We start from the raw sequence: 15,903 nt of genomic DNA on the forward strand, positions 1-15,903 counted from the left end.
CAGTACCACCAAAAAAAAAAAAAAAAATAGAATAGAAAATTATCATGGATCACCCCATTAAAAAATCTCTCCCAGATGTCCATGACGGAATCATTTTGAAGACCCTGTATCTACTGATTGAAGAAGAGGGCTGGGGATTAAGCTTAGTGGTGGTGCTTGCCTTTTAATTGAAGAAGAGCCAGATCTCCCAGAAGGGAGGAGCCCACAGCACCACAGCACGTGTGCTTGGGAGCGGGTTCCCCAGCCCTTCCCCAGGGCGTTGGCTGTTCATTTGGGCAGGTATGCATACAAAGAAAAAGAGGGTACCCAGACATCTCGAGGACAGCGGAACACAGGGCTGAGTTGACTCTTACCTGGGCACCTGCAGTGGCACCAAGAGCCTCTCAGCACAAAGTGGAGGCGTGGGGGGGGGCCATGTCAGAAGTAGACTCCAAGCCCGCGTGGTGGCGCACACTTGTGATCCCAGCATTCGGGAGGCTGAGACCGGAAGACTACGGTTCGAGGACAGCCTCAGCTACTTAGTGAGGCCCTCCGCAACTTAGTGAGACCCTGTTTCAAAAAAATAAAGAATAAAAAAAATAGGGCTGGGGTATAGCTCAGAGGAAGAATGCTCCTGGCTTCCATCCCCAGTAATGCAAAAAAAAATAAAAAAAAAGAATAAAAGAAGTAGATTCCTGGTTGAGTTCTGCTCACAGGGCCCACTGAGAGCACAGACTGGCTCTGGTACAGATAAACTGCTTGTTAGCACAGCTTCTATGCTGGGACCTTGCCCTATGTGGCAAGAGCTTCCATGTGAAGGAAGCCAAGCAGAAGCCTCCAAATTTCTCCCCACCCCAGCCAAAGTAATGAATCAGAAAGGGAGTCCATCATATCTGTGTATGTGTGTGGGGTGTTTTACTGGGGATTGGATCCAGGGGCATCCTGCCCTCGGAGCTACACCTCCGGCCTTATTTTTTATTTTGAAGCAGTCTCACCAAGTTGCAGCAGGCCTCACTAAGTTGTGATGTTGGCTGCAAACCTGGCTCAGCTTCCCAGGCACTTGGATTACAAGGATGAGCCACTAAGCCTGGCACATCATCACTTATTTTCATTTAAGCGTGCGTCCGTGTGTGTTACTTGGGATTGAACCCAGGCGCATTCTACCTCTGAGCCACAACCGAGCCCTTTTAAAATTATTTTTGTTTTGAAGCAGGGTCTCACTTGGTTGCTGAGGCTGGTCTCAACCTGAAATTCTCCTCTCTCCACCACCAAGTACTGGGATTACAGGCGTGCACCACCATGCCTGTCTATATCGTCATTTAATTGACCAGCAAAACCCCGAGAGACCCTGGGAGGCCGCAAACCGTGGCCTGGTTGTCACTACCGTGCCTGCTCCGTGTGACATCCTCACCACTTAGACTAGCCTGGCCTCGGGCACACGGTGTGGTCGCCCATCCTGCTGAATCCATTCTGTTCTGCCCTCTCAGAAATGGTTTCCACTCACCTGGGACAAACAACCGCTTAAACTTCTAAGGCAAGATTAACTGTCCTGTCCTCTGTCCTAATGTAGTCCTAAGGTATCCAGACCTGGAAATCCCACGGTAATGTTACGCCAGTCAGCACAGCTGCTGGCCATGACGAGACATGCAGGCCAGAAAACTGGCCCCGTGAGCACTCAGAGCCCGCCGCATCAATTAAGGCTTAGGCCTGTAGCAAGTCAGGAAATTTCCTCTGAAGGATAAGACAGTTTAAAGCATCTGCACTTCCGCCCATGAGGAAGGAAGGACGGCGTCGCAAGACTTCCTTGGGTGATGGGTGTGAGCCTTTGCACACCTGGGAATATCACTGACCCACACACCTGCTGCCTTTGAGGGCAGCCCCAGGCGGGAGAGGACTCCGGGGCAGTTTCAGGCTGCAGAGCAAGCAGCCCTGCCATGTGAACTGTCTGAATCACCGGGTTCTGTGGTTTTTAAAGTATCGGTAGTGGGAAAATACACTGTCCCTGGGGTCCTGGAACAAGGCCACACTCCCAGCATTGCAGAGTTATACAGCTGTTGAAAACAGCTCCTGTCATACTGCTGAGCCCTGCGGGGCCGGGTGGAGCGACCAGGCGACACGGACTAGCGGGACACATTGGCTCTTGTCAGACCCAATAAGCAGAAGGTCATGTGAGCCCAGCAGGAACGTATCGTAGGACGGAAGTGACGCATCAGGCTCGAGCCGGGCAGGAGGGCGCAGCTGAGCTGTGCAGGCAGGCACCCGGAACCTGCTGTCGTCGGCCCCATGGCACCCACCGTGTCCCCAGCACACACCCGTGGCTCATGGCTGATCCTGTGACCTGCTAGGGGAGGACCTCATGCTCAAGCTAGATTCGCAGAAGGTCCAGTTCCACACAGGCCCCAGGAGATGAGCGCCGCTAGGCTGCTAACTTGCGGCATCTGCCCTCTTACACCCTGGATGAGACAGTCAGCCACTCTTACCAAAGTAAATACACATTCCAAGGATGGTTTGCCTTTTCTGTTTTCAGGCCCTCAGCCAACACCACCACCTGAGGCTTTCAGAGTTTTGATCCACCAGCATGGAAAGCCCATATAAAATTATTTCAGGCTGCAGAGGATCCTCTTTCTAGCAGAGGAGGCAGACATGTAGGTCCATGGCTATCGGACTTGCTGACCGCAGGCCATACTGCACCCTCCCGGCGTGGTCACTCGATGGACTGTTGGGCAAGAGCCCATTGAAGACATAGCTGAACACCAGCTCAGGAGTGGTGTCTTAGAGTGAGCCATCCTCCAGAAGAGATTCTCACTATCAATCAAAGACCCTTACACCAAAAGGGTAAAATATCAAATATCAAAATTCAAATGTCTTAGAACAAGAGATAGAAGCAGGAGTGGTCCCTTTTGCAATCATCCCCAGTGATTCATTGGGGAAAGTGGTGTTTCCCACTCCTGCAACTCTGGGCTCTGTGGGTTTCGGGATTCTGGTTCCCCAGAAGGAAATATTCCCATCGGGGGTCACAGCTAGAATCCCCTTCCACTCTAAGCTGGGGCCGCAGCCGCAGCACTTTGGCCTTGTACTCAGTCAAAGGAGGAGTAGGTAGCATGCTGGCAGGTGCTTACGCCTGGGCATCAGAGGAGGAAGGCTGTCCTCCCCAAAGTGGGGAGGGCTGTCCTCGTCCCCGGGGTGTCCCCAGGGCACCTGCGTGGTTCCTCTTTAGTACTGCCTTCCCTGCTTGCATGAGATGACAAGTGCAGTAACCTCAGGGATGGAACCTCAGGGGTGCAGGGTGCTCACAGAGCCGAGTGGGAACTCTCCGTGGGTGGTGGAGCAGGGCAGGAGGAGTGCCGTCTGTGGCCCTGAGATCAGCTGCCACGTGGCTCATTACTGGCCTTCCTCTCCTCAGGCAGGGAAGCCCGCTGGAACCACTGGTGTGCCAGAGCTGGCTGCTCGCTTGTGAACACCTATCGCTGACTTTTGCCAGCCTGTTTTTTTTTTTTGTTTTGTTTTGTTTTGTTTTGTTTTTTGGTGGTACTGGGGTTCCTGGAAACCCTTCTACCTCCGGGCTACACTCCCAGACCTATTTTATATTTTATTTGGAAACAGGGTCTCTTACACCAGCGCGGCTGGCTTCAAACCTGCGCGATCCTCCTGTCTCCGCCTCCCAAGTGCGGGGATTACAAGTGTGGCCACCACGCCCGGCTGCCAGCCTCTTTTTAAACCATTGGTGCTTGAACGAGTGATGATGGAAATATTTACACCAAGACAATTTGAAAATGTTACAGATCTCTTTTTTTTTTTTTTTGGTGGTACTGGGGTTCCTGGAAGCCCTTCTACCTCCGGGATACACTCCCACGGGCTACACTCCCAGACCTATTTTTTAACATTTTTATGTGGAAACAGAGTCTCTTAAGCCAGCGAGGCTGGCTTCGAACCAGCGCGATCCTCCTGTCTCCGCCTCCCACGCGTGGGGATTACAAGCGTGCGCCACCACGCCCGGCTACAGATCTCTTTTTAACCAGTTGCTGACAGCATGGTATTCTTTATGAGCTCCCAGAAGCCGTGGGAAGTGGTTCTATGAAGACGTGGATCCAAACAGCTCGTGGAGTGGGCAGTGGTGCGTGCTGGGATGTGTCACCCAGGGCACCCCTCAAGAGTAAGGGCTCTGCCGGGCGCAGTGGCGCACGCTCGTGATCCCAGCATTCGGGAGGATGAGACAGGAGGATCTCAGTTCAAGGACAGCTTCAGCTACTTAGGCCCATTGCAACTCAGTGAGACCCTGTTTCAAAATAAAGAATGAAAAATAGGGATAGGGGTGTAGCTCAGAGGTAGAATGCTCCCAAGTTCTATCTCCAGTAACACACACACACACACACACACACACACACACACACACACACACACGTCAAGGGCTAGCGGGGCATGGTGGCACACACCTGCAATCCCAGTACTTGGGAGGCCGAGACAGGAGGATCACAGGTTCACGGCCAGCCTCGGCAACTTGGTGAGACCCTGTTTTAAAGTAAAAAATAAAATAAAATATGGCTGGGGTATAGCTCAGAGGTAGAATGCCCCTGGGCTCAATACCCAGTGCCGCAAAAAAGTAAAAATGAAAAAGGGCTGGAGGTACAGATCACGGGTAGAGTGTCCCTGGGTTCAATCCCTGCTTCCAAAATAAAACAGCCAAGGGCTTATTGCCCCTGCTTATCAGTGCTTTGCCAGTCAGCCTTCTTTGGAAATATGCTTGACAGAAGAAAATTGCCACGCCTGAGGTCCCGCCTCCTCCTAGGGACAGCTGGTCTCCAGGCTCCATCTCCTCAGCCCAGTTTAGGGACACTCTGAGGGCTGGCCTAGGCCCAGCGCTCTCCCCCGGTCAGCTGAGACTTGCGACTGTATTGTAGCCCAGTCCTCGCCCGCTCCTGCTCCTCCCCTCTGTGAGCAGTCCTGGGTGCTCCTCTCAGCCTCGGGCTACTCTCCAGGGAAGCCATCCTGAGGCCTGCAGCACAGCCGGATCCTGCTTTCGGCACAAGGGGTTCTTGGGGCCTTGTAGACCAAGTGGTGCCTCCGACTCCCCAGCTCTGAAGGGGACGAATCCAGGCACTGTCCGCAGTGCCCACAGAGTCCAGACTCACAGTGGTCGCACCTCTTGCAGGACAAGCAAGCCTCTGCTGTGAGTAGGACATCCAGCAGGGAGGGGCAGCCTTTGTCTCCTCACAAAGCTGGTAAGGGGAAGGCTTACCGAAGAAGAAACAGGTTTAAAATGGATTGACTCTTAGAGCCGGGCATGGTGGCGCACACTTGTAATCCCAGCATTTGGGAGGCTGAGACAGGAGGATCCAGGTTCAAGGACAGCCTCAGCTATTTAGTGAGGCCCTTTGCAACTCAGTGAGACCCTGTTTCAAAATAAAGAATAAATCTGGGTGTGGTGGTGCATGCTTGTAATCCCAGCTTTTGGGAGAATGAGACAGGAGGATCATGGTTTGTGGACAGCCTCAGCTACTTATGCCCTTTGCAACTCAGTGAGACCCTGTTTCAAAATAAATAATAAAAAAAATAGGGCTGGGGGTGTAGCTCGGAGGTAGAATGCAATAATTAAATTTAATTAAATGCAATGACTCCTGAGTCTGGCTCCCGGGGCAGTGAGAACCACGCTTCCTAGAACTCCTGGGGCGGGGCCCTGGAGCCCTGGAAAGGAGGCCTGAGCGTCCCCCAGAGCTCTGGTCCGGTGCCCTGCCAGGAACCTCCAGAGCCCGGGTGGGCATGTGCGATGAGGGCTGAGCTCAGAGCGGAGCTAGCACCCATTACCCTGAGCACGGCCACAGCTGTGTCCCTTGTCCTCATCCAGGGCTGACTAAGTCTGTCCATCTGCTCTGTGTCACCCACTACGTCACTGCTGTGTCCCCAGCTGGTCTTCCATCTGTCTCTTCCAAGTTCTGGCCAAGTCTGTCTTGTCTCTCTGTCCATCTATCCATCTATCTGCTCCCACAGTGGCCCCAAGCTGTGTCTATCCATTTTTCCAACACTGTCATGGGCGCGCTGTCCATCTGTTCTCCTCGGCTCCTGGGCCTTCAGCCTGGCCAGCTCTCAAGGGAAGATGCTCCTCCTGCCATCGGGCAGCTCACAACCAGGAGACCCAGAGCCACAGCCATTTCCGCCTGGTCATAGATGCCCAGGCTGCGCCTTCCTGTCCCGAGGTCCGTGGGCTCAGAAGCGTTTGGCCCGGCCGCGGCCCAGTATGGCGGAGGCTCTGTAGCTTTCGCTTGTTCTACCCAGATCTCTGCACTGCCCGAGGTGCACCTCCAGGGTGGGGCTGGATTGGATGTGGGAGGTGTTGGAGTCAGCCGCTTGTAGCCCCGCCCCTGTTCATGGTGAGGGAGAAAGCTTCTGTTTCCATGGAAGACCCAGCAAAGCCCTGCCCGCGGCTGTGCAGGTCACGGGAGGAGAGCTTCTGAGGCGGGTGAAAGCCTGAGCTGTCCTGCTGCTCCGGCTTCCTGGGCCTTCTCCCAGCATGACCTCACCCTCCAGGCCTGGGTGGGAGCCAGCCTCTTCACCAGGAGAGCTGGGGCTGCCCCAGCCTTTGGGCTGGAGGAAGTGCAGGGAGCCGGCCCGCCCTCCTCTGCCTCTGGGCGGTGCTCCCCTCCAGTGGGAAAGAGCAGGGTGCTGCGCTGGGGTCGGGTCCCAGCTCCCTCGGCTGCCCAAGGGCCTCCTCTTTGCTCACCTCACAGAGGCGGTGGACAGTGATCACCGCACCCCTGGCTGTGTGCGGGACCTCATCACAGCCTGCGGGTGGTCTTTACCCAGAGACTGCTGTCTAGACCTCGGGAGGGACGGTGCTGCCTGTCTGTCCTGATTTCATACACCCCCTAAGCAATTCTCCTCAGTGGTTAAAAGAGGCTCAGTCCCACCAGACCTGGAGCATGCTCGCTGCTGGCAGCTCTGAGGGCGATTCAGGGACCCCACCGCCCCTGAGCCACAGGCAGCAGCAGACCCGTCGGTTCTGAGGAAAAGGCGCCCAGCGAGGGCCTCCCCAGCTCCCTCTGGGCTTTGGTCTCCCTGTTGGGTAGGCTATCGAGATGTCAGCCAGTTGGCTGGGGGATTCCAGGTGAGGGTGGCAGGTTTGTGTTCCTGGGAGCCAGCACTGTGCCCGCAGAGGCCAGAGGGCTCCGCCAGCATCTTAGCCCAGGCCACCCGGAGCCAGCCCATGTGAGACACCCGAGCACCCTGGGGCTGGGGTTCCTGCAGAGCCTGGCACACAGTAGGTGCTTGTGGAAGGAATTCACAGGTGACTACTATGCAGAGGGGCAGAGGGTGCGGGGGTTCCTGCAGAGCCTGGCACTCACAGAAGCCCAGGCTGCGCCTTCCTGTCCCGAGGTCCGTGGGCTCAGGAGCCCAGTATGGCGGAGGCTCTGTAGCTTCCTCTTGTCCTACCCAGGTCCCGCACTGCCCGCCGTGCACCTCCAGGGCGGGGCCGGATTGGATGTGGGCAGCGTTGGAGTCAGCCTCACGTAGCCCCGCCCCTGTTCCTGGTGAGGGAGAAAGCTGGTGGAAGGAATTCACAGGTGCCTGCTGATGCAGAGGGGCAGAGGGGTCTGCCTGGGGTCGCAGGCCTACGGAACATTCGAGGTGGGTGTCTGCGTGTGCGAGGTGGGTCCGGAAAGGCCATAAGGATGGAGAGGACTGGGCAGATTTGAAAGGGCCCGGAAATGGACACGCCAGGACTTGGGGGGGGGGTGGACTGTGACCCAAAGGGAAGCCGGGAGAGTGCCAGGGCTCCGTCCTCAGCCACATGGGACAGCAGCGCAGCGCAGTCTCCTGGGGCCTCCCCAAAGGCTGCTCCCCACGTGTGCTGCCAGGCACATCCACGTCAGGGGGCCCATCGGGAGCCCCTGGTGACCCCGAAGGGAGGTGCTGGGAGTGGAGGCGGCCCCCACAGCCGACGGCGGGGACTCAGCGATGAGTGTCTAGTTTCTCTCCCTCCCTGTGAGCAGGATCTGGTCTCACCCCAGGACTTAGCTGTCGTCCAAGGGCTGGCTTGTCGGAATGACTTGGGAAAGAGTGAACAGTTCCCTAACCGAGAATTCCCAATAAGGGCGAGGGCGTTGGGAAAGGAGGTTCCGATTGTGGGAGGGGGGACGAGATGGGGGCTCTGGTGGGTAGCAGCATCTGCACAGCAGGTGAGCCACCAGCTCTGTTGTTTGTTAAGTCTTCCTGGGAAGAATGTTTGGCAGTGCCTATTACAGCTAATCTCTGCCGGGCGTGGCGGCGCACGCCGGTCATCCTAGTACTTGGGAGGCTGAGACAGGAAGATCGCAGGTTCAGAGCCAGCCTTGGCGACTTAGCAAGGCTTTCAGCAACCTAGTGAGACCCTGTTTCCAAATAAATAAAATCAGCCTGGAAGTATAGCTTGGAGATAGAATGCCTCTGAGTTCAATCCCCAGGGGGTGAAAAAATAAGAAAAAAGAAAAGGAGGAAGCTAAACTATAAAATATGTATATCCCGTAACCCACACCACTGTCGGCATTTCTAACAGAAATACGAACATTCCTAAGACACGAGCACAGAAAGTTCAAGTCAGCCGGGCGTGGTGGGCACGCTTGTCATCCCAGCACTTGGGAGGCTGAGACAGGAGGATCGCGGTTCACGGACAGCCTCAGCTACCTAGTGAGGCCCTTTGCAACTCAGTGAGACCCTGTTTCAAAATAAAGAATCAAAAATAGGGCTGAGGGTGTAGTTCACAGGTAGAATGCCCTGGGTTCAATCCCCAGTACTGTAAAAATAAATAAATAAATAAATAAATAAATAAATAAATAAATAGAATAAAAAATAGGGCTGGGGTGTAGCTTGGAGGTAGAATGCCCCTGGGATCCATTCCCAGCACCACAAAAAAAAAAAAAAAAGAAGAAGAAGAAAGTTCAAATCAGCTTTATTAATATTAGCCAAAAAGTGGCAAGAGCTTAACTCTCCAGCAGCAGTAGAATGGGGAAATAAACTGGATGTTCAGACCACAGACTACTATACAGCTGCGAGAAAAAGACCACAACTGCATGCAACAACCAGGAAGCATTGCCTTGACACAGGCTGAGTGGGAGAATCCAAACCTGAGAGCATCCGTCTGCCTGCTTCTGCTTAAGTGACCTTCAGGAACAGGCAAAACTAGTTTTGGCGCTAGTGGTTGGGACAGTCACTGTACCTGGAAGAGGATACAGAAAGGAGCCTTTAGGGACGCTACAGAGTATTCCTGTGGGTGCCGAAACATCGATGAAAATTCTATCGGTTGTACACTTCAGATTTGCCGCTTAGCCAGGTGTGATAATGCACTTTTGTAATCCCAGTACTTGGGAGGCTGAGACAGGAGGATTGCAGGTTCGAGGCCAGCAATTTAGTGAGATTCTCAACAAGTTACCAAGACCCTGAGGGTCGTAGCTCAGAGGTAGAACGCCCCTGGGTTCAATCTCCAGGACCACACACACAAAAAATGCCACTTCATTGTACAATAAAAATGTTTTGAAATTTAACAGTTGTTTAACAGTCATTCTTCGCCCCTGGGAGACTGGCGGGCGCTGAGGGGAGATGCTGGCTTCCCCTCCCCAGGGTGAGGGCCCGGCAGCTGCTGAGGACAGAGCCTGGGAAGTTCTTACTGATTCTCCCTTGAAGCCGAGAAAAAACAAAAAGAGAAAGGTTTTCAATTAGTCACCCTCAGGTTGAAAGAGCAGGTCTGGGCTGGAGATAACATCAGCGGCAGCAACGCGAAACTGTTTCGCTGCTCTGATCTCAAACCACAGTGAAAAATAACCTTGAAACTACATCTTTCCTGGTAGCGCGGCCCAAGGCCTCCTCACAGGAGGGAAATCGGTCAGCCGGTCCATGCAGGAGCCCTTCCGAGAGCCAGGAAGGGCTCTGGGGGGTTCTGTCTAGCTCACCTCCTGTGTGGTCCCCAGGAAGTCCCTGCCCTCTCTGGGCCTTGAGGGAGGCAGGCTGCAGGCTGCAGGGCTCCTCCCTGCCAGCCCCTGCGCCCTGCGGGCTCTGTGCACTGGGCACATCTCTGAGCCCTGGGCCGGGCGGTCCCCTCAACTGAACATGGCCAGCTGTATCCGCCTCGCGGGCTGGTCTGGGGCCTCGGTCACTCCATTCTGGCCATGCCACACTTCACAGATGGGAACGCCCAGGCCGGCGGACGGAGAAGGGCAGACTTCCTAAGCCTGTGCAGAGCCAGGTGCGGTGGCACACGCCTGTGATCCCAGGACTTGGAAGACCGACAGGAGTCTCTCAGGGTTGAGGACAGCCTCGGCAAGTAGTGAGACTCAGCCACTCAGTGAGACCCTGTTTTTAAGTAAAAAATAAAATTCCAGGTGTGGTGGCACACGTTTGTAATTCCAGTACTTGGGAGGCTGAGACAGGAAGATCGTGGTTCGCGGACAGCCTCAAGTACTTAGTGAGGCCCTTTGCAACTCAGTGAGACCCTGTTTCAAAGTAAAAAATAAAAAATAGGGCTGGGGGTGTAGCTCAGAGGTAGAATGCCCCTGAGCTCCATCCCCATGACTGCAAAAAAGAAAAAAAAAAAAGGCGAGGGGTGTAACTGAGGCGTAGAATGTCCCTGGATTCCATCCCCAATATAAATAAATAAATTAAATAAATAAATAAATAAATAGGGTTGGGGTGCAGTTCAGATGTAAGATGCACCTGGGTACAACCCCCAGCACAAAAAAAAAAAAAAAAAAAATCCCGTGTAACAGAGCGGGTGGGTCCAGGGCAGAGGCTGCTGGATCTAGAACAACCCGCTTTGTGCCTTCAGCACAGACCAGCGTGCGCTCAGAAGCCCAGGTATGGAGCGTGCCTGGTCCTGAGCGCCTTCCCTCCAGTTGCTCACACAGACCTAAATTACCACGCACATACGAGCCAGGAACCAAGAGGAGTAAGGACTCGGGCGCGGCCCTCCTGGCTTCGGGGCCAGTCCCCCACAGGGGCCGTGTGGCACGCAGGTGCGTGGCCCCATGGCCTCCCCATCTAAGTCTCCGCACAGGGCAACGTGGGGGGCCGGGGGGGCCGCACAGCACCTCGGGTCCTCCAGCCCCAACCTGTCCTGCCTTCCACAAAGAGGCAGAGAGGCCTCTTCTGCCATCCACGCTGAAAGAGACGGCGTCACTCCTGCTGGGAGTCCCAGGGCCAGCCCAGCTGGCCATTGTGAGCTAACTGCCAGCAGCTTGCCTGAATAGCTGATTCGAGGACTTAGCCGGCACAACCCAAGTCACTACCAAGGACCTCATTTTGCCAGGGACGCTGAGAAAGCAAATTTTCTATAAGCAAAGGCGACTCCACGGCGCCCTGGACCCAGACTCGGCCTCTGTCCTCAGCTCTGAGCAGGGAGAGCTCGCCTGCCACCCCACCTCATGGGTCACCGTCCCAGGCCCGGCTCTCAGCCCTCGGGGGTCACTCCAGCATGGGGTGCATAGTGGAGCCTCCGCTAGGGCTGCCCAAGTCATAGCTCTGAGGAGCAGTGCCCTGTGGCCCTGTGCCCCAGTGGGGTCCCCAGCACCACGTCTGGATCCGAGTGGACTCGGAGCAGAAGCATGCACACGGAAGCCCAGGTGGCCCACTGCAGGTCTCTTCACGGTGGCTGTTGGCAGCCTTGGTCAAGGCAGAAGGCTGTCAGAAAGATGAGGGCCATCACTTCAACTGGTAAACCACCTTCCACTTTCCCACAAAGGCAGCAGAAGCTGTCAGCCCCTCTGACCTCAGTTTTTTCACAGTTGGGTCAGGTGCTCTGAGGCCCTTCAGCGTAGTAAAGACCTGAACCTACACTGTGACCTGGCCTCGGGCTGCAGTCCACCCTGCCCATGGACTCTGTCCGCTAGCCGAGGTCCTGGCCAGCCAGCTGGTGGCAGGCCATCTCATGCACATCCTGCTGTCCTGATTGTGACCATGAGCTGGCAAAGAAGTGGAAGCTGGGCGCAGTGGTGCACACTTGTAATTCCAGTGCTTGGGAGGCTGAGACAGGAGGATTGCAGGTTTGAGGCCAGCCTCAGCAACTTAGCAAGGCCTTGTTTCAAAAAATAAAAAGGGCTGAGTCGTGTGTAGTGGCGCACACTTGTAATCCCAGCATACAGGAGGCTGAGACAAGAGGATGGCGGTTCAAGGACAGCCTCAGCTACTTAGTGAGGCCCTTCGCAACTCAGTGAGGCCCTGTTTCAAAATAAAGAATCAAAATAGGTCTGGGGGTGTAGCTCGGAGGTCAAATACCCCTAAGTGCATGCACACACACACACACACACACACACACACACCCCTACATGCAAGCCCCCAGCCCATGACTGGGGGCCCTGTGCCAGCTAACAGAGGTCTGGGGCAGTGAAGAGGGTCTCCTGCCAGGGCATCCCACCAGCCCTGTCCATCTGGGCAGCCCACGGTCTCTTCCGCAGCCTTGGGAACCTGCGCGCCGTGCGGCACAGCCGGGGACAAGAGCTCCAGCCTTTGGTGCCTTGACCGTCAGTTTGTCTCTGCTGGCCCTGGCCCTGGCCCTGCACCTGCCTGAGAACCAGGGTCCCCTCCACGTCCTGAGACAATTGGGTGGCTCTGCTCGGTCACACTTGCTGACCCGCCATGGCCTCCAGAGGTGGAGGAGCAGGGCCAGCCTGGGGCCCTTGGGCAAGGGTGGGTCGGGCGGCCCGTGGCTGGCCTGGCGCTCACTGGGGGCACGGTCCAGAGCTCTGCAGCCGGGCAAGGCCATCAATGGGTGGACAGCGAAGGCACCCCACAGGCCTGGCCTGGGCCACGTTGTGGTTGCAGCCTAAAGCCAAAGTATATTTCAAAATAAATGAATCCTTATCTGGTCCTGGTGTTCTGAAAAAGCTCATGGTCTAAGAGTTTTGGATAGCCGGGCATGATGGTTCATACTTATAATCCCAGTATTTGAGAGGCTGAGGCAGGAGGACCAAAGGTTGGCGGCCAACCTCAGCAACTTATGAGGCCCTCCGCAACTTAGTGAGACCCTGTTTCAAAATAAAGAGTAAAATAGGGCTGGGGGTGTAGCTCCGAGGTCAAATGCCCCTGGGTTCCATCCCTCCCTTCACAAAAGCTAAGTGTTTCGAATTTTAGGAAGCTGCTTGGATTATGGGGTAACCCCAGGCACTTCAATAAACTGTTGATATGATTAGGACTAGGTTAGAATTGAGGGGGTGAGAGCTTGGTAGCCCCATCTGGAGATGCTTTAGGAGCTGGGCAACTGGTGGATTTTGACAGGCGAGTCTGGGGGAGTAAGGGTGCTACTCCCCAGAGAGGGGTGTCATGCCAGAGACCCCAGAGGTGTTAGGAGGGGCTCTGAAGGTCAGGCGAGGGGCACTGCTCTGAGAGCAGCTGACCTCTGCTGGTCCAGATGAAGCTTGGGGTCGAGGGATGCCCCCGTTCTCTGTGGGCCCCTCCTGCCCCCCCAGTGCTGTGCCCTGGCTTCTGTAGGAAGCCTCAAAGCCCCTTACCCTGAGCCATCTCCAGGGACGGCATGTCTGTGGCACCACACGGCCTGAGCGGCCTGGCGTGGATCCGAGTAGAGCTCCCCAGGAGTGACAGTGCAGTGCATAGGAGGAAGGCTCGGAGCCTCAAGCCTTGGGCCTGGACCTGGGGTTGCGGGGTCTGGAGAGAGATCTCATTCGAGTGCTGAGAACAAGGGCGGACAGCAAGCAGACGGACACTGATGGCCCCTTCCCCAGAGATGTAACCGAGGGAAAGATGGGGTCTCATGGGGCCAGAGACTTCTCCTGAAAGACCCTGGGTCTTGAGCTGGTGTAGACTGCTCTCTACCCTACAGCCCCTCGGGGCCGAGCAGGGCTGGACTTGCATGATACACTTGTCACCATTTCCACACCTGGGTTTTATATACTTACTTAAGGTCCTGGGTGTGGAGCCAGGGGCATTCTACCTCCGAGCTACATCCCCAGCTCTATTTTTCTTATTCTTTATTTTGAAACAGGGTCTCACTGAGTTGCAGAGGGCCTTACTAAGTAGCTGAGGCTGTCCACGAACCGTGATCCTCCTGTCTCAGCCTCCTGAATGCTGGGATTACAAGCTGCGCCACCACACCTGGCTCACACCAGGGTTTTATTGAAGCAGCAGGCACTAAGGTATCAAGTACAGACACATCCTTGGCACCCTTGCCATCGCCCGCCACAGCCCTGCCTGCCAGCCCAGGGCAGCAAACTCCCGCCCCAGCCCAGCAGTCAGTTGTTTCCAAGGCTTTCAGTCCTGGTTCCTGCAGCTCTCGCCCCAGGAGAGGACAGAGTACCCGATCCTCTGACATGACGTCCATCTTTCTGTGGGTATAATGGCACTCTAAAGCTTCCTTGAACTCTGAGAGATCACTTTGCCCAATAACACAGGTCTTGGGCGAGTCTTTGGCTAAATAAGAAACATATGTTGAAGTTATCTTCTTGGCAGAAAAAAATGAATCAAATAATAGCAAACCCTTGTGCTCCCAGCCACGAGGGTCTTGCCAGCCCTCATCGGCAGGAGGTAATTCCCGAAGCAGCTCCTGTCTGTCTAAAGGGGGCAGTGGGGGCTTCTGGCAATAGTGGGGCTTAGAGTCTGAGGCCCATGGCTGTCCAGGACAGGCTTAAAGGACAAGAAGACAGAGACAGGCAGGGGACATGTGAGCAGTGGGTACAGGCGGAGAGCACCGCAGTCATTTTCCCAGAGAGCCCCCTTGACTGCAGCCCAACCCCGCCACGGGCTCCTGGTAGGGTGCCTCAGCCCAGAAGAGGCCAGTGAGCAAGGGGGCTGGCCGCCCCAGCAGCTGAGGTCAGCGCGAGAGGCCCTTCCGCTCCGTGACTGGGGGGGGGGGCTCTGCAGGACACTGACAGAAAGCTCCAGAACTACCCTCGAATTTACATTCCCTCGTGCCAGGCCCTGCCAGCGAGTGGTCTCTGAGACCGTCCTAAACAATAGCTGTCCATGTGGCCCAAGAGTAGCGCCTGAGCCCTTGAAGGTGGCCAGGACCAAGAGGTGCCCACAGAGGCCCGTTGCCTCCCTGGGCCCCTGGCTGCGGTACAGGGGAAAGAAGTCTCCGGTTCCCCTAAAAGCAAACAGCAACTGACTTCCAGCTTTGAGCAGATTTCGGTAAGCTGCTCTGTAGCCTTATGAACCTTCATTATATGATGGTCCTGTTCCTGTATTTGCTCTTTCTAAACTCCCCGTAGCCGAGCTCCTGGAACACTGGAGTAGGGTTTGCACAGCGGGGCACCAGCCATCCATTCCCGGTCACCAGGCCCTATCCTGATCTTCCCACAGGAGCCCTGTGGGCCTACAGGCCGTGCAGAGGAGACAGCAGGTGTCAGACCGGCCCCACCCCTGGCCCGACTATGCTGGAGTGGTGGCCAGACAGCCTGGCAAGGCCAGGACCTGGCCACTGGTTGTTCAGCTGTTGCAAAAGTTCTACTGTCCTCAAATCCGCAACATCTCCAGCATCCGTGTGTGTGTGTGTGTGTGTGTGTGTGTGTGTGTGTGTGTGTGTGTGTGTGTGTGTCACTGAGGATTGAGCCTAAGTGTTGAGGGTCTTACTAAGTTGCTGAAGCTGTCCTTGAACCTGTAATCCTCTCTCAGCCTCCCAGGTACTAGAATTGCATGTGTACACTACCACAGTGGGCCTAATTTTTTATTTTGAAACAAGGTCTCAAGACAAGTGTGGTGGCACACACTTATAATCCCAGTACTTGGGAGGCTGAGATCGGAGGATCATAGGTTCAAGGACAGCCTCAGCAAGTTAGACCCTGTTTCAAAAAGAAAGAGAGAAGCCAGGCATGGTGGCACATATTTGTAATCCTAATACTTGGGAGGCTGAGACAGGAGGGTCACAGGTTCAAAGCCAGCCTTGGCAATTTAGCAAAGGTCTCAGTAACCTAATGAGACCGTGTTTCCAAATAAGAAATCAGGCTAGGGGTGTAG

The sequence above is a fragment of the Muscardinus avellanarius genome, assembly GCF_963383645.1.
Source record: "Muscardinus avellanarius genome assembly, chromosome: 7".
NCBI classification, from domain to species: domain Eukaryota; kingdom Metazoa; phylum Chordata; class Mammalia; order Rodentia; family Gliridae; genus Muscardinus; species Muscardinus avellanarius.